Here is a 24,942-nt window from a genome sequence, read left to right on the forward strand (position 1 = left end):
GGACACCTGGAACTTATATAGTGCTACAAATCCATGTCACTTCAATTAAAATGTATAATTAAGAAAGAGAAGGAAAGCTGGGTATTGGGAATCAGAGCATCTGCTCGGGTTTCCTGCCTATCTATCTCTTCTTGAACTTTTCCCAGGTGGCACACCCTCCTCTACTCTTGCTCACAGAGTGGAAAAGTATCAGGGAACTAATATCCCCAGGGAGAAACCTTCAATGAGTGATGACACAGTAGGCAGATAGATACCCAAGCTCCCTTCCCCCAGAGGGAGATCAACCAAGGCACATGCTCCGCAGTGGCTCCCAGAGTGGTCCAGGGGGAAGAAGCACCTGTTGCCCACAGTCACACTTGGCTTGGTGGCTCACCCACCTGTGGTTCCCTTCTCTTCCTTTTCCACATCCCCACTGCCAGCATCTCCTGAGATGAACTCCCGAATACAACAGCTACACTGGGAACCCCTAACATGGAGTCTACTTCTAAGGAACCAAAAACGAAGTTGGCGATGCAATTGTGAAGCGCCTTGGTCTTTGGTTCCTTGGTGTGGGCACATTCCAAAGAAGGCTGACAACAGAGGGTAATGGGAGGGTAGCTCTCCATGGTGCTAAGAGAACACGCTCTACCTGCAAAGTCCCTCCTTCACCTGTAGTGTGAAGGAGAAAGGAGGCCTCCTTCCTTGAAAAACCACTCTGCATGCACAACTACCTCAACAGCGGCCAGACAAGAATTCATTACTAAGCATCCCACTGGGAGACTCTCCTGCAGATACAGACATCTGGACTCTGGGGTGAGACTCCTGTAGGGAAAGCAGAGAACTCTGGACGCTGGCCCTGCCCACAGTGAACTGGGGTTGTTAAAACAGTGCTCTCCAATAGCATTCACTACAAACACACTGTTAAATCCAGTTGAGGGAGAAAGACGAAGCCTTTCTTCAAACAACACCGCACATTAATTTTGAGTTCACCCCTAAAAGATCTAATCTCCCCTTTTCATGCCCGCTAATGGGATTTGTATGACAATCATTTATTTACTGATTTAATTAATGGCCGTATAGCTTTGCGTCGCTGGATGCGGCGCTGGCAAATGGCTGATTTCTATCAGGAAAAGATGTGTGAGCCGCTTCACTTCAGAGGCAGGCCATCGACGAAGCAATTGTCAGCTCAGAAATGGCCCTTTTCAGGAGGAAATAAAGCCTGTAGCTGCTCCAGAGTGGGGCCTGCGACTGGGGGGAGGAAGGGCACTGAAAGAGCGTTCAGTCCAGCTGCCTCTCTTCAGAGATGGAAAAGCTGCAGCTCGGAAAAGAGCAATGCCCTGTCTCTAAGGTGACTAAGTGACTAGAGTGCAGAGTCATGGGAAGCATGCAGGCATGTTGATTCCCAGCTCAGCGCCTGGCCCGCTGAGCCCTCTGCCCACACTCCAGAGCCCTGATGAAAGAGACATTGCTGCTGCCAGTGGGTGGTGCTGGGGGTGGTGAGCAAATGAACTGAAGACAAAGGCAAAAAAAAAAAGCCTGGCCTTGAATGCCCTTGAAAACAAATGCAAGCGCCCAGTTGAGTGCACACAGCACCATGTGCAAGGTTCAAGTCCACGCTCCCCACCTGCAGAGGGGACTTCAGGAGTGATGAAGCAGTGCTGCAGGTGCCTCTCTTTCTCTCTCCTTCTCTATCTCCCACCCCTTTCTATTTCTTTCTGTCCTACGAAATAAAAATACTGGAAAAAAGAAAATACTGGACATCAGGAGTGGTGGATTCATAGTGCTGACACCAAGCCCCAGCAATAACCCTAGTGGCAATGAAAAGAAAAATAAAAGGAAAAGAAAATGAAAGAAAGGAAGGAAGGAGGGAGGGAAAGAAGGAAAGGAAGGGAGAATGACAGAAGAAGGCAGGAATATAAAGTTGGGGGGAGAGAGTGAGGCAAACAGAGGCAGAACAGCAGAGCAGAGAGAGAACAGAGCCTCCTTGGTCCTAACGGCCCCATGGCCCCTGCTTCACATGGGGCGGGGACACAAGTCCCCATTCTACTGGGGTTGACTCACTGCTTTGAGAAGAAGGCGGCTAGTGGTTTCCTTAGGACACACAGCCATTTCTCCTCTCCAAGAAGAGCAGCTAATTCACTGTGAGCTGGACAGAGCTGGCAGGGAGGTTTCTAATTTGCCTCCAGGGCCTGGCCTAAGTGAGGGAGGACAGGAGTGGGACCTGAGTTCCAGACCCGCCCTCTGGCCCTCTGCACCTAGACTTCCTCACTTGAGTGGGAGCTCTTGGCAGTTTACAATCTGACACTGACTTGTGAAAGGGTTTAATGGCTTTTTTTCCACATGGTGCTTAGCAGCTGGGTGTCTGTCTTGTTCTTGGATGAACCCGAGTGGGAGGTCTATAGTGCTGCTTTGTCAAGGAGAGAGGAACAGGAGAGAAAGGAAAAAATAAAAGAAAGTAAAGGACAGAAGGAAGCATAGAAAGCAGGAAAGAGGGGTGTAGCAAAATATCTCACCTGGACTCTCTCTCTGTGTGTGTGTGTGTGTGTGTGTGTGTGTGTGTGTGCGTGTGTTTCTCTCTGTGTGTGTACACACACTAAGAGCAGTGAAGCCCCAGCAATAACAAAAAAGAAGAAGAAAGAGAGAAAGAGAAGGGGAGAAGGGTAGGAAGGAAGGAAGGAAGGAAGGAAAGGGAACTGAAGGAAGAATGTAAGAAAGGGAGGAAAAAGGAAAGAAAGAAAGAAAGAAAGAAAGAAAGAAAGAAAGAAAGAAAGAAAGAAATAGGGAGGGGGAGGGAAGGAAGGAAGGGAGGAAGGAAGGAAGGATGGATGGAAGGATGGAAGGAAGGGTGAGGGAGGGAGGCAGGGAGGATGGAAGGAAGAAGGAGAAAGGAAGGAAGGGAAGAGAAGAAGAGTATTTCCAAAGTGTGGAGGTCTTTGGCTTTTCAAATACCAGAAAAGGCAGTAAATTCATTCTGGGAACAAAAATGAGAACATGGCAGTTCACCTAGCAAAACTACTGCAGATGGGAAACGGAGAGGAGTGGACTCACACAGAGACCCTGGTGGGCCCTCAAGCCTATGGGAATGAAAGCACATGAAGAAGCAAACCAGCGGGGCCTGAGATGCCTTCCTCATGGCAGAAGGCTGAGGAAGTAACGCAAAAGTGTGTCGGGGTGGTGGGGGTGGCACATCTGGTTGAGTGCACATGTTACTATGTGAAAGGACCCAGTTTCCAGCCCCTGGTCCCCACCCACAGGGGGGAAGCTTCACAAGGTGTGAAGCAGGGCTGCAGGTGCCTCCATGACTCCTTCTCTATCTCCCCCCTGCTTTCAATTTCTGTCTCTATTCAAGAAAGGGAGGAAGGAAAGAAGAAAGAAAAAAGGGAAAACGAATGGCTGAATTAGAAAACCTTCGGAGAAGGGAAAGCTCACTGAGTAGCGAGGTATTTGCACAGTCCCCAGAACTTGCTATGACTTGCAAAGGAGGGAAGTGTCACCTCCCTGTGGAGCAACCTGCTGGATTGGGGTTTTTTTTGGGGTGAGGGGGTAATTGACTTACAGGGTTGTTACTGTTACGAAGGTATTGGTCCACAGTCATCCAAGAGCGGTCAGTCCGTCTCCCCTCCACCAGGCCTCATCCTGCTCCATCCACTCAGGGGACTTGGTCCACAGTCATCCAAGAGCGGTCAGCCCGTCTCCCCTCCACCAGACCTCATCCTGCTCCATCCACTCAGGGGACTTGGGTCCCAGCCTCCCCTTAGTCCCCTCCCTCCCCCTCTGAGTCCCCAGATCTGCTGCAATAGACTGTGGTCCACTGCAGACTCGCTCTACAAGGTCTTTTGCTTTGTTTCTTAGAGCCCATCTGTGTATCTGTCCTCCTTCTGGTCAACCTATTGACCTTGTAAACCAGAATGGAACAAAGTCAGCGTCAGCAGGAACAGGGACACTGGGAGCAGGTGCCTCCCTCCTGAGGGGACACATCGGGGAGGGCCCGTAACCTCTCCTGTATCCTTCCTGCCAGAAGGACACAGTCTGACTCTTATCACCGCCAAAATAACCTTCCTGAACATGTGGAAGACATTAAAAAAGAGCAGAGGACTAAGGAGCTACTCTGGATGAAAGCATGACTCTATGGAGACAGGACTGGGCAGCTGGTGACATTTGAAAAGGGGCTGTGGGTTTGGATAAACAAGTTCAACTCAAGCCCCCATCACCTCTTGCGGAGAGGAAGCTCCATGAGGAGTGGAGCAGGGCTGCAGGTATCTCCCCACCCCTTCCTCACTTTCTCTCTTTTTCTCTCCACTCCTCTGTCTGTCTCTCACCCTCTATAAAAAATAGCCACTGGCAAACAGTAGTGGAGTTGTATAGTAACCGAGTCCCAGAGGCAACTCTAGTCATAAAGTAAAATTAAATCAAATGTTATAGTCATGTTGAGTCTCCTGGTTTTTGAAAACCGAATTGTGCTTATTTAAGAGAATGTGTCCCCCCAGAAGACAGACAAAAAGAGAGAGGGAGGGAGAGGGAGAGAGAGGGGAAGGGAGAGGGGGAGAGAGGGGAAGGGAAAGGGGGAGGGAGGGGGAGGGGAGGAGGTAAGGGAGAGATGTTTGTGGGGCTTTAAAAACTAATGGACCAGGGAGACAGCACTGGGGCCACACACAGGACTTGTGTGCAACAAGTCCAGGTTTCACCCCTCACTCCATCAATGGCCAGAGGACAGTGGTGCTCTGAGAAAGAAAGGAAATGAGATAAAGAGAAAGAAAAGAGGGAGGGAAGAAGGGAGAAAGAAAGAAAGAAAGAAAGAAAGATAGATAGATAGATAGATAGATAGATAGATAGAAGGAAGGAAAGAACAGAAAGGAGGGGAAAGAGAGAGGGGGAGGGAGGGAGAGAGGGGAAGGAATGGAGTCAGGCAGAGTCAGGACCAGTTTCGATGTCAGAAGAGCTGAATGCTAGCTCTACCATAGCCTGACTGTGTGACCTTGGGCAAGTCACCTGACTTTGTGCTTGTTTTCTCCTCTGAAGAATGGGGCTGCTGGTAGTGCCTTGTTTCCATGGGATTACTGTGAAGATGTAATAAGGTTCCACTATCAGGACTGAGGACAGTCTCTAGTGCATAATAAATAGGAGAGACAGCTACAGACGCAAACATCTCGGAAGTGGATGAGATACTCAGCCTTCTAGTTCTAGTTCCTCCCAGTTCCTCCCTGCACTGCCGCCACCACCACCCCCAGGGAAATGCTCTCCATGAAAAGAGGTGGCGTAGCTCATCTGGATGGTGTATTGCTTTGCTATGTGTGTGACCCTGGCCCCCACTGCGTTAAAGGTAGTCTGTCGGTCTATCTACCTCAAGAAAAAAAAAAAAAAAGAATATCAGACTCTTTTTAAATAAATCTTTTTTTTTTTTTGCTTTATTTTTCTTATGTTTGATAGGACAGAGAGAAATTGAGAGGGGAAGGGAGAGACAGAGCAAGAGAGAGAAAGAGATGCCTGCAGCCCTGCTTCCTTATTCATGAAGCTTTCCCCCTACAGGTGGGGACCAGGGGCTCAAACCTGGGTCCTTGCCTTGCACATGGTAACAAGTGTGCTTAACCAAGTGTCCCACCACCAGCCCCCAGTAGTCAGATTCTACATCCCACTAGAAGAAACTGAGCTGGGGGTGTCTTAGACTAACCCTTTTATATTCTTTTTCCTCTATTGTACAGATGGACAATCTGAAACCTAGAACTTCCAGGGTCCAGTGGCTCACCAAGAGTGGTCTGACTCACCAGACTTTTCATTAACACCTATTAGGTGCAAGGCCAGTGCTAGACACCAGACGCTAGGTGATGCCGAAGGTTATTAGATTCAAAGACAGAGAGAGGAGCATGGGAAAACCAGAAGAAACTCTTGCCCAAGCCTCCTCTGTCCCACAAGCTCTGACCAGTCCACAAGCCTGCATCTTTAAAAACCCATTTCTCTGTCTTCACTCAGCACCAGGTCTCAAACCAGGAGCTTCAGACACCAGTCCTTCACTCTGCCAGTTGAGCTATCTTCCTGGCCACTACTCTGCCCTTTCCCTTATCTGCATATAAAGTCTTGTCCTACTGGAATGCCCAATTCCTCCCCAAATTCTCAAAATTTTGCCATGCTTTAAAAAAATTTGGGGGGGGGGGAGAGTCAAGCGGTAGCGCAGCAGGTTAAGCACAGGTGGCACAAAGCGCAAGGATCAGTGTAAGGATCCCAGTTCCAGCCCCCAGCTCCCCACCTGCAGGGGAGTCGCTTCACAAGCGGTGAAGCAGGTCTGCAGGTGTCTGTCTTTCTCTCCCCCTTTCTGTCTTCCCCTCCTCTCGCCATTTCTCTCTGTCCTATCCAGCACCGACAACATCAATAACAGCAACGATAATAGCTACAACAATAAAAAAAAAAAACCCAAGGGCAACAAAAGGGAATAAATAAATAAATAAATTTTGTTTTGGCATCGAGCTATCACTAGGGCTATATGCCTGCATGCTGATTCCACTGCTCCCAAGTTGCTATTTTTATTATTTTTTGTTATTAATAGTAGGTTACAAGACTGTAAGATCACAGAGCACAGATCCACACCACGCCCATCACCTAAGTTCTGTATCCCACCCTCCCACCTCCCAGAGACCAGGGACCTTTTTACTTTTCTATTGATAAAAGGTGAAAGACACAGAGAAAGATGGAGAGTAATAGTGAGTGTGTGTGTGTGTGTGAGAGAGAGAGAGAGAGAGAGAATGAGGAGTAAGGGAAAGAGGAGAGACACTTACAGCACTATTCCACTGCACTGTGAAGCTTTTTCCCCCTGCAAGTGGAGACGGGGGGCTTGAACCCAGGTCTGTGTGCATGGTAATATGTGCAGGTCTACCAGGTGTGCCCCCACCCAGCCCCTTGCCAGGCTCTTACACAGCATCTACAGTAACTCCCTGGGGTTTATCCTCAGTCCAGCTGAGGATAATTCTAATACCCAACCTCAGGGTATACACCTCAGTCCAAGTTCTCATAACAGCCCACGTGAGGAGACTACCACTCAAGTATCCCACCGAGGGTGCCGGGAGGACACAGAGAATGGTTTGCTGCCTGGGCTGCCAACAGCCTCCACCAGCATGGAGGAGCAGACTGCAGCATGAGCGCTAAGGGCCTCTTATGTGAGCAGGTTTCACTTTATGACTACAGCCGATCGCATATAATCACAATCTGATTTTACGGGGGTGAGGGGGGTTGCATTGCAACAGCACACACATACAATTCAATTAGCGGTAAAGAGTGGGGGGGAGGGATATGGGTACATAGAAGGAGATTCAGGAGATGGAGAAGGCTTCGAGGCCCCTGGTGTGATACCAGAAGGCATCTCCTAACTGGCTCCATTGTTGCCCCCAATTGCAGATGGGATTGCAGAGTGGTATTATCAGGAGCACCTGTGAGTTCTAATTCAGGTGGGGCCACATGCCAGGCCTTATTTGTCCCTGCCCTTCATGTCTGCTCAAGTGCTAAGTCGCTGTCCCTCCCTCATCTTTGTATCGGAGGTACCACTCCTTCTCCTTCTCCGTGACCTAGACCTTTCCATCAGATAGACCCATTACAATGTCAGTGCAGAGAGCATTTCCAAGTGTCAGTGTCATTCCAATAGCGAAAGGGATGCTTGAAAATAAAGTGGACAACACTAGAGACAGAGAGCATGGAGCAGGTGGTCAGGGAGGTGGCACAGTAAGTGGGGCATTGGATTCTCAACCATAAGGTCCTGAGTTCAGTCCCAAGCAGCACATGTACCAGAGTGATGTCTGGTTCTTTCTTTCTCTCTCTCTCTCCTCTATTTTTCTCATGAATAAATAAATTATTTTTTAAAAGAGAGAGAATGGAGGAGTGTCTCTCTAAGCCCCAGGTCTCAATCATGTAGGCCATGTCTCCCCAGAGAGACAGGACACAACAGCTGCACCTCTGGGCTCAATACTCACAGCAGACATGCTGTGGGTCTGGTCTACCTGGGGGGGGGCAGTATAAGTGGGGGCCTAGTGCGTTCCATTGATGACAGGTAGAAATGTGCTACGCCCCTAAATCAATCCACATCATAAGTCCCAGAGCCTTCTGCAAAAATCTCAAAAGGGGGAGATTATCCTGGATTATCCAAGCTAGCTCTGCATGAGATCACAGGCCTCCGAAGACTGGATGCAGAAGGGGAAGTGGGAGGTGAGAAGGCAGAGAATCAAGAGGCTGAAGTTGTTAAAAAAAAAAAAAAAAAAAAAAAAGAGGAGGAGGAGTAGAAGAAGAGGAAGAGGAAGAGGAAGGAGGAGGAGGAGGAGGAGGAGGAAGAGGAGGAAGAGGAGGAGGAGGAGGAGGAGGAGGAGGAGAAGTGAATTGAAAAAAAAAGTCAACCACCATACCATCATCTTCCTTGGACATACACAAGGGAACAGGCTGTGCCCACCCCAAACGTCCTGCCTCAGTGAAGGAGCAGGGAGACATGGGCCTGAGACAGGACCTTCCTCAGCCATCAAGGATACGCAGAGACAGAGCCATGATGTCCATCCCAGTTGCCAGAAGGACAAGCTGTGGAGTGCGTAGATCATTACAATGAAGCAACTGTCATGGCTGCCTCAATGCAGAATGGCAAATAGCACTGAGCTGTGAATAGCACTGAGTACCATTAGGTTCCAGAATCTCCTTAGCCATTCATGCAACTTCCCTCCATACACACAGCATGTACAGTCTCCACACAAGTCCCAGTCTTTGAACTAGTTCTCCCAGAACAATGTGAGGACTGTTCCCAGGTTCAAGTGCCCCTGGGCTCCAGTCCTCAGTCTGATTCTTTAATAAACTCACCTTGAAGATACAGAGATGTTCTGTTTTTCAGTTGCTAGAGTGATAAATCAGCTGGTAGGTTAGGATTCCAAGAATCTGGGGCAGAATCTGAAAAAGACACAGAGAACCATTCTTACCTAGAGTTTCCTGCCAACACCTTGGCTTTGGCCCCAGCAGACTCGTTTTGGACTTTGAGTTCATGGTGAGAAGAAACTAGGCCTGTGTTGCTCCACCAATACTTTGGGGGCACTTGTTACAGCAGCCACCAGAACCCAACACACACTCAGTTTGACCCCATGCTCCCTGGGCCCTCATAGCACTGTGAGGTCAGGACCAGTGGTCACCCAGCAAAGTGCCTGGTGTCTCCCAGCCCTGGAGAGGGAAAGCTAGATAGTGGTCCCAGACACAGCGAGATTTCCTGTCAGTTTCTCCAGAGCTGCTCAGGGGTTTTGAAATGACCTTATACTAAAAATAGCTCCTCCCATAACCCAATCTGAGAATGGCTTCCTGCTGGGCCCCGAGACTGCTCTAGACTCATTAATTCCCCCACCCCCACACCCAGGAAATCCAAAGACTCTTCTCCAGACTCCTGCACATTCTAGCAAGTTCCAGCACATTCCAGTGACTGGTTTCCTGGTGGTCTGATCAGCATCCTGCTCCAAGCACCACCACAAGCACCTCATCACTCATCAGGTATAGGAGTTAAATGTGTGTCCTAAACCCATCACCTCTTCAACGTCCCCAAGAGAGCCTGGCCACAGCAAGGATGCCATCACAGTGTCACCTTCCACAAGGAAGAGGTGTATTCAGAAGCTGTGTGAAAGCTGTTTGGTGGTGTTTAGTTATTCTCAGTCCCAAGAGATATATTTATCAGGGGCTCACTTGGGTCTCCAACTGCATCCCATCCTCTCTCTGAGTGAATGGACACCCCTTCTCCTTGCCCACTCCCCCATCTTTTCTCATCCAGGTCATCTCATCTCTTCTCTCTCAGGTCCAGCCAACAAGGCTTCCTATAATGGGCTAGGAACCTAGAGCAGTATGATTATTTTATTTTATTTTATTTTTTTATTGTTTTGCCACCAAGGTTATCACTGGGACTCAATACCTGCATGAAACTCCACTGCTTCAAGTGACCCTAAGATTTGGAATGAGTCCTGGAACAGTGGGGTAAAACAGAAACACCACCACCACCACCACACATACACATACACACACACACCAAACATACTCTAAAGCAATCTTCCCATCAAAACAGCTCTCTGCCCAAGAGGAATTCCAGTAGGAGGAAATATTTAGTTGAGGAAATGTTGGTTTGCAATAGTGTGTGTGTGTGTGTGTGTGTGTGTGTGTGTGTGTGTGTGTGTGTGTGTGTAATTACAGGTTCAACCTCTCTGAATGCCTTTTACACACACACCCACCACCAAAATACTGATAACCTGCATCGATTGCTCTCACCTCCTTTTCCTCTCTGATAGATAACCTCAGCCCTACAGGTAGGATACAAGGGTTTATATGGTTTGGCCTCTTCTTTGATTTGTCCCCTGATTGTCCACAAATGAGTGAGATCATCTGGTTTGCTTAGCATGACCCCTTCCAGTTCTTTCCAGGATGAAAACAGTAAGATTTTGTCTTTTTATAGCTGAATAGTATTCCACTATGTGTGTACATATCACATCACCTTTCTCCACTCATCCATTACCAGCCCGTTAGTCTGTTTCCACATCGGCAGTTGTGAATAGCACTGCCTTGAATATAGGCCTATATGTGTCTTTTCAGATTGGTGTGGAAAGATCTGTATCTTCAACAGAGAAGTAGCAGGAGTGTGGAGCTTAAAGGTGAAGAAGCTGATGAGAAGTGAGAGGAGGTAAGGAGGCCAGAAGCCAAGACCTCCAGCAACAAGGAGCAGGGAGCAGACCAAGAGGAAGCACAGGTGGAGAGGAAGTCAGGGAGTGAGTGTGGCGGTGGACATTTACAAGGTCGGGTATTAAATTTTAACTGGTTCCCTGTTCCATCTTGAGTCACAGTTTAGCTCAGCCCATTCCAGATGCTCAGTTATAGCCAGCTGCCCACCACTCGCCTACTTAGGGGACTCTGTGAGGTTGGGAGGAGGAGGGAGATGTTCTCCGCTAGACAGAACAGCTGCCAGAGGCAAGGTGACCCAGGAACCATCCAAAATCCCAGAGGAGAAGTAACCAAGAGCACAAAAGCCCTCTGAAGGCTCTCAGGTCCAGCCAGCAAGGCTTCCTATAACACACAGGATGGGAGCCTAGAGCAATATGATTATTTTATTTTATTTTATTTTATTGTTGCCACCAAGGTTATCGCTGGGACTCAATACCTGCATGAAAACTCCACTGCTCCAAGTGACCTTTTTATTTCCTTTTTCTTTGACACAGGATGAGAGGTAGAGAGGTAAAAAGAGACCAAAGGAAGAGAGAACACCTGCTCATGAAGCTTCCTCCCTGAAGGTGGGGACTGGAAGTTTGAACCCAGATCCTTGCACTTGGTAGTGTGTGCTCTACTAGATGTGCCACTTCCTGGCCCCAAACTTTTTTATTTTAAAGGGACAGGTATCCAGGGAAGCATGAAGCAACAGGAGACATCCAAGTGACACGCATAGGTGGCACTTTCGCACCCTGTCCCTGCATGCTGGCAGCCAAGGCCCCAGAGTCACAGAGGTCAGCCGAGTCTACTGAACCAAAGTGTTAATTACATGTCTTCGAGACAGACAGTCGGCAAAAAGGCTAAAATTAGCCAACAGCCTGATATGTTGGCACTTGGCATCAGTAACCGGAGCTTCTCATGAAGGCAGATCCATATGGTGGGCTTTGGTTTCACGAGGACACATCAGCTCTCAGGAGCCCCAAGAAATTCTGCAAACTCGACATTTTCTCTGCCTCTGCCCAACTAGGAGTGGCAAGACATTGCGGTGAGCAAAGACGCTTGGCGTGAGGTCCAGGAGGGAGGGAAAAGAGGAGCTGCCAGGCTAAGTCTCCTGTTGTAGTCACGATGCTGTGATTTGCTGGTGACAGACATTAATATGCATGCCCAGAACCCAAGCTTTTCAGAGAAGGAAAGCAAGATATGGCTGCGTGGCTAACTATAGGAGTCATTATGCTGGAAGTTGGCTGAGGCAGATTCATGCCCAGGGACTAGGAGAGGAGGGAGCCAGCCTTATTATATGCCAGAGAGTGAGCAGGGGGTTCACGGGATTGGAAAGTGCTTTGTTCCATCCTCTAAGCCAGTCATGTGGCAGGTATTATTGTTATTATTACTGTCCCATCTACAGACTGGGAAAACAAGCGTCCGAGAAGTGGAGCCACTTAGCTGGTGTCACAGTCGGGAGCTAACCAAGAAATCAGAAACCATGTCCCGTGTTTACACTGGAGGAACTGAATGCAGGGAACAGCTACGTTGAGGAGGCTGGGGGGGGGGAGGCAGAGCTTAGCCACAGAAGAGCCATGTTCTTTTCTGCCTCTAGGCTTGGGGGACAGGTGGGAGCAGGTAGTGCACCTAGGACCCCCAGGATGGGTCTGCTGATGGAATCGGGAGCCTTGAAGAGTCAACAAAGCTACCAGGGGCAGGCGTTGGGGGATACCTTGCTCTCTGGTCTAATACCAGTGTCTCCCCAGTAGGAAACCAGTCTCAAAGGATATCCAGGAACCAGAGAGATAGCTCATCAGGTAGGGCACATGCCATACCCTGTGAAGAGATGCTGTGGTATCTCCCTCTGCCTGCCTGCCTCTCTCTCTCTATCTCTCTCTCTGAATGAATGAAAATGCAGACACACACACACACACACACACACACACACACGAGCAGAATAAAATGAAGTCCTAGAGATGATTCCTTAGGATCAGGGCAGCCACTAAGTGACTGAGTCAGAACTTGAACCCAGGACTCACCCGACACCTGGTAAACCATAGCTCCCTTCCTGGAAGTTCACAGGAGCTAATCTACATTCTGCAGGGCCACACACCTGGGGATTGACACAGGGTGTCACTCACAGGTAAGAGTCTCACCTCCAGCTCAGCTCTAGCTCCTGGTGTGACTTTAAACAAACAACTTTGCCTCTGTGGCCTCAGTTTCCTCTTCTGGGAAAAAGGGGGGGTTATAAAAACATACACCTAGCCTAGATGATCTGTAATTCACATGAAAGCAGCTGACTGGCAGCAGGTGCTCAGAAAGGAGGCCTCAGTGCCCCCAAGAGCATCATGGAGAGGCTCGCAGAAGCACCTCTTTGCCACATGAGCCAGGGGCCCTCATGTGGACACAGGACAGGGAAAAAAAGCAGGTTTCTCTTTAAAGAATGAGAGGGAGGGGCCAGGTGGTGGTGCATCTGGTTAAGTGCACACTTCACAGTGCACAAGGACCCAGGTTCAACCCCCTGGTCCCCACCTGCAGGGGGAATGCTTTACGAGTGGTGAAGCAGGTGTCTCTCTGTCTCTCTCTCCCTATTTCTCTCTGTCTGTATCCAATAATAAGTAAATAAAGATTAAGAAATATTTTTTAAAAAGAGAGAGAGAGAGAGAATGAAAGGGAAGGGGGGCCAGATAGTAGTGCACCTGGTTAAGTGCACATACCACGTGCAAGGACCTGCATAAAGACCCAGGTTCCAGCCCCTTCTCCCCATCTGCAGTGGCAAAGCAGGTCTGCATACATCCGTCTTTCTCCCTCTAGCTCAAATTTTCTCTGTCCTATCAAATAAAATGGAACAAAAATTAGAAAAAGCAGCTGAGAATGCTGGTTTCACAGTGCTGGCACTGAGTCCCAGCAATAACAAAGAAGGAAGGAAGGAAGGAAGGAAGGAAGGAAGGAAGGAAGGAAGGAAGGAAGGAAGGAAGGGGTCAGTCAAAGAAAAAAAAAAAGGTAACCAAACTAGCTCTTGGGCTTTGTAAAAATCATGGTGACTGGGGTGTGGGAGGAACAGAACTTTATTGGGTGGTGTGGTGATTAGCATTTTGCATGTAAGGGCATGAAATTATAACCGTGAAATGTTATAATTTTGTAAAATTCTGTTAAATCACTAATTAAAAAACAGAGGGGAAAAAAAGAAAGAAGGAAAAAGAAAAATGGGTTGCTCAGTCACGTCTCCAGGGCTGTGTGGCATTCCCCAGGGCATTCTCCCAGAAGCCCTTCTGCTGTGGAGCAGACAGACTCCAGTGCTGTGCAAGCTAGGAACTGCCCTGGGGAGGAATGCGGGGGGGGGGGGGGCGTGGATTGTGCACACTGCTGTTTAGCTCCTGAATGTGTGCATTGCCCTCCTGCTATGGCCCTCTGCTTTCCTTAGAAAATTACTCCTTAGGATGGAAGGAAGGAGGGAAGAAGGGAGGGAAGGAGGGAGGGAAGAAGAGAGAGAGAGAGAACCAAGAACCAACTCCCATAACCTGTGGGCTGTTAGGAGCTTCTGGTGTAACAGGCGCCAGGATTGTGGGATGGACCAGGCTGGCACAAAGCTGGGTGACTGGTAGGACACCGTCTGCTACTTCTGACTGGGCTGGAGGCAATGGGACTACCCAAATGAACCTCCACTCACCTTCCCAGGGACCCTTCCTGCCCCCTCTCGGCATACGTTTAACAGGGCAGCACGGTGAAGTCGGTGAAGACAGGCCTTCTTTATAATGTGGTCTAGAAGTGCCTACTCTTTGTGCCAAAGTGACAGCACCTGGAACTCCAGTATACAGCCTAGGCTGGGGTAATGGCTCAGCGGACAGTGTGCAAGACTTGCTAACCTTTCTGGAAAAGAGCTTTGAAGAGGCTGGGAGGTAGCCCAACCGGGAGAGTACATACATTTCTATGTATGAGAACCATTTTGAGCCCCCAGACAGGCCACCAGCCCCCAGACAGGATGGAGAAAGCTTCACAAACGATGGAGAAGTGCTGTGGTGTTGGTATGCTTCTAAATCCTGCTTATAAGACCTTCTGTTTTGATCATCACATTAGGTTCGCTTGTATTACTTACGATGTATTCTATTTATATAACCACTGTTAAATAAGCACTCCCCTGCCTCCGGGACATTGGTTTAATCCTCACTGGTTCGAGCTTTTCCCTTCTCACTGCCCCCTATCCTACGTAATTCCTTGTTCCTGACTCTCAGGGGAGATGCAGGAGAGAATTGTGTTGTGATTAGAAGAGATTAGATTGTTGAACTGCATCCCGCTCGTCAATAAAGAGATACTGCTTCCCAGCTCAGCCATGAGTCCCTGGTCGTCTCTCTCTCTCCCGCCCGCGAGGCTATCCTGGCACTGTGGTGTCTCTCCTTCTCTCTCTCTGCCTCTCTTTCTCCTCGATGTCTCTCACCCACTAGCTAAAAACAAGAGGGAGCAGAGGAGGAAGAGGAGTCGTCATTCACTGGGAGTGGAGTAACTGTGAAGATACAAAGCCCCAGCAAAAACCCTGGTGTCTCTATCAAAAGAAGAGAGAGAAAGACAGAGAGAGAGAGAGGAAAAAAAGAGCTTTAAAGAGTAAGAAAATAGCAATACTTAACATAATTTAAGTATCTGCTATGTGTCAGGCCCTATTCCAATGACTTTTTAAATATTTATTTATTCCCTTTTGTTGTCCTTGTTTTATTGTTGTAGCTATTATTGTTGTTGATGTCGTCGTTGTTGGATATGATAGAAAAAATGTAGAAAGGAGAGGATACAGAGATCGAGAGAGAAAGACACCTGCAGACCTGCTCCACTGCTTGTGAAGTGACTCCCCTGCAGACTGGGATCCTTACACTGATCCTTGTGCTTTGTTCCACCTGCACTTAACCTGCTGCGTTACCACCTGACTCCCTCCAATGACTTTTTTTTTTATTACCATCAGCTGGGGCTTGGTGCCAGCACTACAAATCCACCACTGCCAGAAAGCCATTACTTCTTCTGTTGTTGTTGTACTTTATTTGATAGGACAGAGAGAAATTGAGAGGGAAGGAGGAAATAGAGAGGGAGAGAGAATGAGAGACACCTGCAGACCTGCTTTACCACTCATGAAGCTTCCCTTCTGCAGGTTGGGAGTGGGGGCTCAAACCTGGGTCATTTTGCATGATATTATTTACACTCAACCAGATGCCCCATTGCCTGAACCCCCAATAACTTTATAACTTCATTTCTTTCTCTCTTTTTTTCAGACAGAGACAGAGGCAAAGAGAGAGTGAAAGAGACCACAGCCTCGAAGCTCCCTTCAATGCAGTAGGGGAGGGACTTGAACCTGGGTAACGTTCCTGGCTGGGCAGAGTACTACCCAAGTGAGTTATTTCATCCACCCAACTCCAGATCTTCTGAAGCTCTTCAGCCAGCATGGCTCTGTAAGGCAGTTGCCATTGATTACTCGTGGCTAACTGATTGTACAACTGGCGGAGGTGGGTGTTACCAACGCTTGGGGGTCGGGGGGGGATACATGTCAAAGCTGCTGCTCAATACTGTGCAAAGCCCAGAACACTCTCCACCACAGACAGCTGTCCAGCCCACCATGTGTCTGTGTGGAGGATCCCACAGGGTAAAGGAGTCAGTGTGAATGTGAATTTGAAATGGGTTTTGGAGGATATGCAGGAGTTTGGTGAAAAGGAGGAGGGAGTCACTCTACAAAGGAGGAGTGACCTGTGAGGCAAGAGAAGTGCAAAGTGTGTTTTGAGAATAGAGAGAGGGCCTGGCGGTGGCACACCCAGTTAAACGCACATAGTACAAAGCACAAGGACCTGTGCTAGGATCCGGGTTTGAGTCCCCACTCCCCACCTGCAGGGGAGATGCTTCACAAACATGAAGCAGGTTTGCAGGTCCCTCTTTCTCTCTCCTTTCTCTCCCCCTTCTCTCTCAATTTCTCTCTGTCCTATCCAATAAAATAGAGAAAATATCTGCCAAGAGCAGTGGATTGGTAGTGTAGGCCCCAAGCCCCAGCGATAACACTTTGTTGTTTTCGACGGGCTGGCTTCACAGGTGGGTAACAGACGACCAGGGACTCATGGTTGAGCTGTACGCAGTATCTCTTTATTCATGCAGGACGCAGCGCAATCTATACCAAGCTAAGCTAAACTAAAAACTACAAACAATCTTGTCCTTATAAATATACTAGCCCAGTAGGGTGGGAACAGGATGCTACGCAGAGAGGGTGGAGAGAAAAGTGACTGGTGAAAATCAGGGTATGACAAGGAGAGGGGGCAGAGCAGGCAAGAATTCTACCACTGAACCACCAATGCCCTGGAGGGAGGGTGGTGCTTGTTAACAGAGGTTATGTAAATAGAATAGTGTTATGTAAATAGAATGCAGGGGGGATTAAACTAATGAAACAGAAGGGGTTTTTAGAAGCATACCAACAATTTCCCCTTTCTTTTTAACTAATGGCCATAGTACCAGGATTGTGGGGTGAACAGAAACCTATATTATACAGGCGTTTTCAAAAGAACTGGCATAAGACATGGAAAACAAAATAGGCGAGCAGCAATAACCAATGTGATGCCAAGGGGAACGTTTCTTGCCTCAAAGGGCAAGGCCTAGCAGGCGAAAGGGCATTTCTTGCCTCTGGGAGCGCTTCATGCCTCTGGGGGCATCTCTTGCCTCAAAGGGCGTTTCCTGCCTCTGTGGGCATCTCTTGCCTCTTGGGGCGCTTCATGCCTCTGTGGGCATAACCTAATAAGGAGGGGGAGTTTTCTGTCTCTGGGGACAGAGCCTGCAGGCGAGGTGACATGGTCTATAAAGTCTCAAGGCAACTGGCTGAAGTTAGTCTTTGAGAAACACAGCAGCATGTACCAGTAAGTCCGATGGAAGTGTCAGTCCAAAGTAGCTGACCACAGAAGAAAACGTCAAGGGATGAAACGCTGCATGTCTGTCTTGATGGGGAATGTCGGCCACCAGAATTCTGCTTTTCTGTAGAGAGTGATCTTTGGAGTCTGTGAATCTGTTTCTTCAGGTCGTGCCAGGTCACATCATTGGTTTCCGGGGGTGTGTTGTAGTCATTCCATCTTGTGGGCGATGTCAGAGAACAGGGGTCCAAATGGATTTCCAGGAATTCCATTTGAGTAGATGCTTTTTCATGTGAAGACTTGACAGCTGAAATTCACTTACTTGTCAAATAAAACTTGTAGCAGATTAGAAGTTTACTATAATTGATAACTCCATTATAATTGGAAGTCCTTTCTAGTATGATTTTAAGGCTGTTTAAACTCAATAACACTTGAGGCAAAACAAAAAGAGCGCGAAGAGAGCTCAGTATGAGTAACAAAGTAAGCAGGGCTGGACCCCCCATAGCCTCGTAGTTTGAACTTCATCTTGGAAGCAATGGGGAACCATTGAAGGTATCAGAGCGGGAAGGGTGATGAGTAGGTGAGAACTGAGAGATGTCAAATCAGGTATGAACAAGGGAGACTGACAAGGCTGGGATGAGGAGTCGATGCAGTCAGGCTGCTCAGCCACCCCATCTTGCCCCAGCCTCTAGCAGATCCTAAACTCTAGGCGCCTAATCTCTGCCAGGCCTGATGGCACAGGGTCCTCCTCCCTGGTAGATTCTGCCTGGCAGATTCAGAGAAAGCAATTAGCCTCCGCTGACAGGGCAGTGACAAAGGCTGTTCTCCTGAGAAATCCCAGCTCCTACAGGGGAGAGGCAAAGAAGCTGCAAACCTGCCCCAAGGCGCTTCAGCTGTTTGTATCTGGAAGAGCTGATCCCTGCTCGGCTTTTAACAAGACAGGTAGAAGATGGTCTCATTTGAGCACCTGAGTTTTCCATAGAGGTATGTGTGTGAGCGTGTGTGCGCACGCGCGCACACACACGCACACACACACACACACACACACACACACACACACACACCAAGTTTCTATGGTTCTGTCCCCAGCACCTCTCCACGTCTCTGTTCCTTCTCTCCTATCAACTTTGTTTATAAGATAGCTTAGGGTTACCAAGTCCCAGGCTTCACCAGGCCATTTCATCTTGTTCTTGTTATTTTCAGAGACAGAGGGGCAGAGAGAGGAAGGGGAAGAAAACACAGCACAGAGGCGTCCTTCCACGTGGCTGCACACACGGCAGTGCAGCGCACTCTGCAAACGAGTTACACATTTTGCTGGCCCTTCCTCACTACTCTTACAATCTAGTTCTCTCCCTGGGCAATTGTCCCAGCTTGGAGCTTGGCCCCTCCTGAATCAGATGGAGCTTAGGTGCTATGGGCACTCTTGTTCTCACTCTGAAAAAGTCATCCCAGAGCTATGAAGCTTTGGTGATGACAAATAATAATAATAATAATAATGCTTTCATTTATTTACATAAGACACCAAGAAAACCAAAGGGGAAACAGAGGAGAGAGACCAGAGCATTGCCCAGCTCTGGCATTGGGTGGTGTTGAGGATTGAACCTGCAACGTCTGAGGCTTCAGACATGCCACTCTGATGTGCTAACTCTGTACTAACTCCCCAGCCCTGACCTTGGGACTTTATGTCTGATCTGTGAAAGCCAGGGGCCCGGTAGCTTTTCTGTGCTTATTCACCTTATGGCCCGAGCAAATGCCCTGTCCCTTTGAGCCTTGCTCCTCCTGTCTGTATAATGGGGAGACCAGAGACATGTATGTGGATTCCTGGAGCTGAAGCAATTGTTGGCTTGCAGTGAGCACTCAATAGATTGGAGCCACCTAATGCTGCACCACACTCCTCCTATTCAGGAAGCAAGAAAGAAAAGATGGACTCAAGGGAGGGGCCTGGGAAGACAGCATAGTGGTTCTGCAAAACACTCTCATCCTGAGGCTCTGAGATCCCAGGCTCAATCCCCAGCACCATCAGCCAGAGCTGACGAGTGCTCTGGCACTTCTTTGTTTCAAGTTCAGAAGCAAAATATTAAAAGAGAAAAGACGGAAGGGAAGGCATTCCTGCTGTGTGGCTGCAGAACCTACCAAGCACTTCTTTCCTCCTCACATGCTGCTCAGCTCTTCAACTGTGAGGACGTGTGCAGAGTTCAGGCCCATGCCACTTTCTTCCCAGGCAGCCCAGCCAACAACTGAGCAGGGCAGGGTTGTGGGAGCCTGACCTGTTCTGTCCAGCTGTTCCAGTGGATGGTCCTACCTGCCAGCCCCCCCTCACTGCAGCACAGCCTGCAGGATGCCCCCACCTCATCTTGGCACCACCCCTTTATCCTGCACAGCTATTACCTCCCAGAAACCTCTCGCACCCCTAATTTTTATTGCCATCAGGGTTATTGCTGGGGCTCAGTGCTGATGCTACATAGCCATTGCTTGCTCCCAGTGGCCATATTTTCCTTTTTTTTATTTTCTATTTTGTTTGATAGGATAGAGAAATTGAGAGGGGAGGGGGAGAAGAAGAGAGACAGAGTGACACACTTGCAGCCCTGCTCGACCACTCCTGAAGCTTCCCCCCTGCAGGTGGGGAGTGGAGGCTCAACTCAAGTCCTTGCACATGGTAACGTGTGCACTCAACCAGGTGCACCACTGCTCAGCCCCCTGCACCCCTAATTCTATCTCAGTTTCTATTGTCTGTTGTCTATAATTCTATTGTCTGCTTCCAGGAAGAGCCACAGCTGCATGCATTGCACAAGCATCCTTGGTGCTCGGTGTGGCTACACTTGTGTCCACATGCTCTATGCATTTGTGCATGACTTGGCACTACCCCATGGCATGGAACCATCCCAGGCCACCCTCCTGTGAGTCACCCACACACCACAGAAGGCCCTCACACAGGATGTAGGCACACGACAGCCGGGGACAACGTGTAGTGCCTGGCTCTGCCCAGAGCAGCTCGGCCCACATCCACTCAATGGATGACTGTGATGATGCAGTACTCAGCTGGGCCATGCTCTGCAGTTTGCAAAAGCAAAAGTGAAAACACCCCCAAAGTCAAACCTCCTTTTGGCCCTGGCCCCATAGTCATAGGAGCAGTCAGTAACAAGAGTGGGGGACCGACCTTGGCCACACCTGGTCCCCCTTTAGGAAGAGCAGGCCACCCAGCTGCCAAGCCCCACATCTAAGATCACACCAGTGGCAGGTGGGTGCAGAGTCTGTAGGCCCAGCCATCTTGGAGCTCCTGTGGGTTCAAGCAGAAGCCACTGTGGGGTTCTGTTAAATTCCATCCCTCCCTCATTTCCTCTGTGCTGGCTCTCACCACCGTTGCGGGCAAGGACCAGGAACCCCAGGATGCAGGTGAGAGAGACCTGGGAAGCACCATGAGCAAAGAATGAGCTGAGACTCCAGCACAAGGCCATGGGATGTTGGTCAAAGCCACAGAGGCTTAATTCTTTGTACTTGAGGGGGCAGGCCATGACACACCTAGTAGAGCACACACATTACAGTTTGCAAGGACCATGGTTCAAGTCCCTGCTCCCCACCTGCAAGGGGGAAGCTTCTCTCCCTCTCTGTCTCCCACTTCCCTCTCAATTTCTCTCTATCTGTATCAAAAGCTAAAAATAAAGTAAAATAGGCTGGGAGTATGCAGGTGTCTGTCTTTCTCTCCCCCTCTCTATCTTTCCCTCATCTCTCAATTTCTCTTTGTCCTACCCAATAAAAATAGGGGAAAATGGCCGCCAGGAACAGTGGATTTGTAGTGACAGCACGGAGTCCCAGCAATAACCCTAGAGGCAAAAAAAAAAAAAAGAAAAAAAAAACTGCCAGGAACAGTGGATTCTTAGTACAGGTACTGAGTTTCAGCAATAACTCTGGTAGCAGTTTTTTTTAAAAAAGTATTTGAGTTCAAGCCCCAGCTCCCCACCTGCAGAGGAGTCGCGTCACAGGCGGTGAGGCAGGTCTGCAGGTGTCTATCTCTCTCCCCCTCTGTCTTCCCCTTCCTCTCTCCATTTCTCTCTGTCCTATCCAACAACAATGACAACAATAATAACTACAACTATAAAACAACAAGGGCAACAAAAGGGATAGATAAGTAAATAAATAAATAAATAAATATTATTTGAGGAGTCAAGCAGTGGTACACCTGGTTGATTGCACATATTACTATGTGCAAGGACCCAGGTTCAAGTCCCTGGCTCCCACATGCAGGGGGTAGTTTCACAAGCTGTGAGGCAGTGCTGCTCTTACTCTCTCTCCCTCTCATTCTTTCCCTCCCCTCTCAATTTCTCTGTGTCCTATCAAAGTAATGGAAGTTAAACAGAGCAAAACAAAATGGGAAAAAATGGCTGCCAGAATCGGTCTCTTTGCTGGGGAGTCGCGTGGTAGCACAGCGGGTTAAGCGTCCGTAGTGCAAAGCGCAAGGACCGGAGTAAGGATCCCAGTTTGAGCCCCTGGCTCCCCACCTGCAGGGGAGTCACTTCACAAGCGGTGAAGCAGGTCTGCAGGTGTCTATCTTTCTCTCCCCGTCTCTGTCTTCCCCTCCTCTCTCCATTTCTCTCTGTCCTATCCAACAACGACATCAATTATAACTACAACAATAAAACAAGGGCAACAAAAGGGAATAAATAATAAATATTTTTTTAAATGGCTGTCAGGGGAGTGGGTTCATTGTTCAGGCACTGAGCCCCAGCAATAACCTCGGAGCCAAAGCAAAGCCACCTGCCACCCCAAGACAAGCCTCTCCCATAAAGGGACCTCAGTGAGACCCACCAGGGGCCAAAGCCTCAGTCAGGTAACATTAAAGGTCACTGTGATGGTGAGGGGCTGAACCTGTAATGAGTTGCAGATCATTTAATCAAGCCTGTTTATCTGTTGGGAGCTCTGACCTGACCTGAGAGAGGAGCCCTGGGCTCTTCACGGCCCACTGGAAGCCTGTCAAAATAATCAAGCAAGCACACAAAGTGTGTAGCTTCTTTATGGATTCCTTTTGGAGTTTTCTTTTGTTTCCTAGTCTCACTGGGCAAAAGAGGAGGGAGGGAAGGAGAGAGGGAGATGGTGGGGCGGGGGGTGGGGGGAGTACAAAGATCGCATCCATTTGATTAAAATAGCTTTGCTGTCTTGGGGACCAAAAGAAAAATCTCTCTCCATAATTAAATGTCATTTTTCCAAAAGACTTAATTAGAAAGGTTTCAAGGGGGAGATTCCCCACTCCTACCCCCAAATGGGGGCACACGCTAGGACCATCTGAGACTGCTAAATTAGAGACAGGCGGGGGAGAGAACCCCAGGAGGCAGCCAAGAGTCTCTGCCACACAGCAGAGACCCCAGGGAGGGAGAGAAGGAAATAAGGAAGCTTGTCCTGACTGGTGAAGTGCCTAAAACGCATTCATAGGTAATGGCTTTGGGAAGGCTGACGCTTCCTCTGAATTTAATAGGCATCGAGAGCTGGGCATTTATCGAGGCTCAAACGCTGCATAATAGGTTGGAGAGTTGGCACTTGATTGGCATTTGAGCATTTAGCAATTTTTTAGCATGGATTGGGGGGAGGGGAGGATTGTCACATTCTGACTCTCAGACTGCCTGTCTTCTCAGTAATGGAAAATTACAGGGGCACCTATTGGTATCTCTCTCTCTCTCTCTCTCTCTCTCTCTCACACACACACACACACACACACACACACACACACACACACACACACACACCATTAATGACCTGCAGAACTGCAGCTGCCCAGAGCTCTCCCGGGAAGAGACAGATGAGCAGTCCAGGTCACGCTGCAAGGCTGCTCCTCTGCTCCCGGGGCTGGGACGGGAGAGAAATGGCTCTGGTTTTCACAGCCAGCACACAGTGCAAGTCCTCCCAGCTGCTCTCACAGGGGCCACTGAGCATAGAGCTGATCAGACACAGATTCCAGCCCCCAGGTGCCCAGTAAAGTAACCCTGGAGCAAACCACCAGCTTCATGCCCTGGAATGTTTTTCTGGGGTGGTGAGAGGGAGACCTTCCCATGGTTCCCACTACCTTCCTCAGTGGCTTGGGGGAAGGGAATGTCTAGAGACTCAGCTTCACCAACACTGGTTCACACCACACTCATGTGCAAAGGGGTGTGCCAGGAGCTTTGAGGGGTTACAGAAATTTAAAATCCCAGTCTGTGGAGCTAGTTCAGCACATTCCAGTAAAAGATATGCTTGCCTGAGGAACTGGACTCAAACCCTGGAACCTCCATAAGCCAGAGCTTAATGTGCTCTGGTGTCTCTTTCATATAAATAAATAAATAAATAAATAAATCTTTTTTAAAAAACTCTGAACCCCTTCATGTCACATAGTGTGGTCTCCAAAAGCAGGTACTGAAATGTAGTTAAGGATAAAAGACTAAGGACCTGTCAAAGGAAGAGGAAGAGGCTGACTGGGGACAGAGTGACATCAGCCTGCAATGCTGGTCCAGCAAAGCCTGGGTCAGCCCTGGGGATCTCTGGAGCAAACACTGCCCAGGGAGGGAGCACACCTGCTGGGCTGCACAGCATAACATGCACCAGGCCCAGGCTGAGCGGAATACTGCATGGCAGCACCATGGACAGCTCCAAGGATGACAAAGCCTACAGTACCTTCAGAGTGTGTGTGTATGTTGTGTCCTCTCTTCTTCCCTCTTCTCAATTTACAAGAAGAAAAAACAAGCCCCTAGTTGGTAGTCTAGAACATGCATGAGGCCCTGGGTTCTTTCCCCTGCATTGCATTTAATTTTTTCTTTCTTTTTCTTTTAATATATTTTTATTATTATATTTATTTATTTTCCCTTTTGTTGCCCTTGTTTTTATTGTTTTTGTTGTTGATGATGTCATCATTGTTGGATAGGACAGAGAGAAATGTAGAGAGGAGGAGAAGACAGAGAAGAGGAGAGAAAGATAGACACCTGCAGACCTGCTTCACCGCCTGTGAAGTGACTCCCCTGCAGGTGGGGAGCCGGGGGCTCAAACAGAGGTCCTTACGCTGGTTCTTGCGCTTTGCACCACATGCACTTAACTGTTGCGCTACTGCCCAACTCTTTTTTCTTTCTGTTTAAAGATATAGGGATCTACTACTGCTTAAGTGGAAGCAGACATGGAGTTTAAGTGACTAATAGTATAGTCCACTGAATTCCTTAACAGTTATAGATGCGGGGAGTCGGGCTGTAGCACAGTGGGTTAAGCACAGGTGGCGCTAAGCTCAAGGACCGTCGTCAGGATCCCGGTTCGAGCCCCCGGCTCCCCACCTGCAGGCAGGTCCCTTCACAGGCGGTGAAGCAGGTCTGCAGGTGTCTGTCTTTCTCTCCCCCTCTCTGTCTTCCCCTCCTCTCTACACTTCTCTCTGTCCTATCCAAAAACAATGACATCAATAATAACTACAACAATAAAACAACAAGGGCAACAAAAG

The 24,942-nt window shown here is 48.8% G+C and overlaps 1 protein-coding gene across 1 annotated transcript in view; it reads right to left on the minus strand.

Moving 5' to 3' along the window:
• Positions 1-23,320, minus strand: part of RPH3A (rabphilin 3A) — a 159,108-nt gene extending 135,788 nt beyond the window's left edge. The window contains exons 1-2 of the mRNA XM_060193055.1: positions 23,247-23,320; positions 8,797-8,883 (exon numbers count right to left, since the gene is read on the minus strand). The gene's annotated coding sequence lies outside the window, so the exon portion shown is untranslated. The remainder of the gene's footprint in view (positions 1-8,796; positions 8,884-23,246) is intronic.
• Positions 23,321-24,942: the final 1,622 nt, after the last annotated feature.

This window comes from Erinaceus europaeus, chromosome 6 (genome assembly GCF_950295315.1).
Source record: "Erinaceus europaeus chromosome 6, mEriEur2.1, whole genome shotgun sequence".
Taxonomy (NCBI): Eukaryota; Metazoa; Chordata; class Mammalia; order Eulipotyphla; family Erinaceidae; genus Erinaceus; species Erinaceus europaeus.